Source organism: Pollicipes pollicipes, unplaced genomic scaffold (genome assembly GCF_011947565.3).
Source record: "Pollicipes pollicipes isolate AB1234 unplaced genomic scaffold, Ppol_2.1 Scaffold_3087;HRSCAF=3621_pilon_pilon_pilon, whole genome shotgun sequence".
NCBI classification, from domain to species: Eukaryota; Metazoa; Arthropoda; class Thecostraca; order Pollicipedomorpha; family Pollicipedidae; genus Pollicipes; species Pollicipes pollicipes.
In genome coordinates this window covers 12,992,255-12,993,202 of record NW_023596225.1, presented here as the reverse complement: position 1 = coordinate 12,993,202, position 948 = coordinate 12,992,255, and the positions used below count along the sequence as shown (strand labels likewise).

Genomic DNA, 948 nt, shown 5'->3' with positions numbered 1-948 from the left:
CGGCGTCCACCCAGCGCGGCGTCCCCGGCGTCCACCCGGCGCGGCGTCCCCGGCGTCCACCCGGCGCGGCGTCCCCGGCGTCCACCCGGCGCGGCGTCCCCGGCGGCGTCCACCTGGTGCGGCGGTCCACTCGGTGCGGCGCCCACGCGGTGCGGCGTCCACTTCGGTGCGGCGTCCGCGCAGGCGACGGTGGATGATCGCGGCGCGGCGTCCCAGAGCACGCAAGCACAACGCGGCGTAATGGAATAGCGCGCGTAAACCGCGAAAAAACCCGCGAACGAAGAGTCGCGCGATAAAAGGTCACCACAATGCGCGGAAGTTCCAGGCCATTGGCTAAGATGGACAGATGAGATCGCTTCTAGGCCTCTTAGCTCAGATCAAAGTGTAGCATCTGTTCTTATCATCTTAATTTTGATCTTAGTCAAAGGTTATTTCGGGTTGAAATTGCGTATTTCCCCATCCCCGCGGCTTACACTTCCAGGTGGTGACGCCTGGCGGCCAGCAGCTCAACTACTCAAGGTCAGCGACGACGGAAACTACGAGCCAGTCGTCGGACGGGTCGCGGGTGAGCACAGGACGAGAGGTAAGTGCACGTGCCGACTTCCGGCCTTCCGCCCTTCCCCTGTTTAGGTCGGGAGCCCCGTGTTCCTGCCCTAAATAGGAGTTGGCGGCTGCCGTGGTTTTGGCGCGAACACTTCTCGCGCTTTCCGTGCTTCGCCGGCGGCCCGCTAGTCGGCGCCTCATCCCGTCCGAGAGATGGCGTTGCCCGTCACAAGTCAGCCCAGCCGCCCGGCGTCTCCCGTCCCGGGGCGGCAGCCGGAGCTGGACGGTAGGGTTGACCAACACGCCGTGGGTCGGCGCCGGGTGCCGGCAACAACTCACCGCGCGGCCTTCCCGGCATCGCTGCACGTTGCCGGTCCGGGCCCGGCGGGCGGCCGGCGGCGAACT

The 948-nt window shown here is 66.6% G+C and overlaps 1 pseudogene; it reads left to right on the top strand.

Annotated features, from left to right (window-relative positions):
- The first annotated feature begins 351 nt into the window (after nucleotides 1–351).
- Nucleotides 352–478, top strand: LOC119090742 (uncharacterized; annotated as a pseudogene).
- Nucleotides 479–948: the final 470 nt, after the last annotated feature.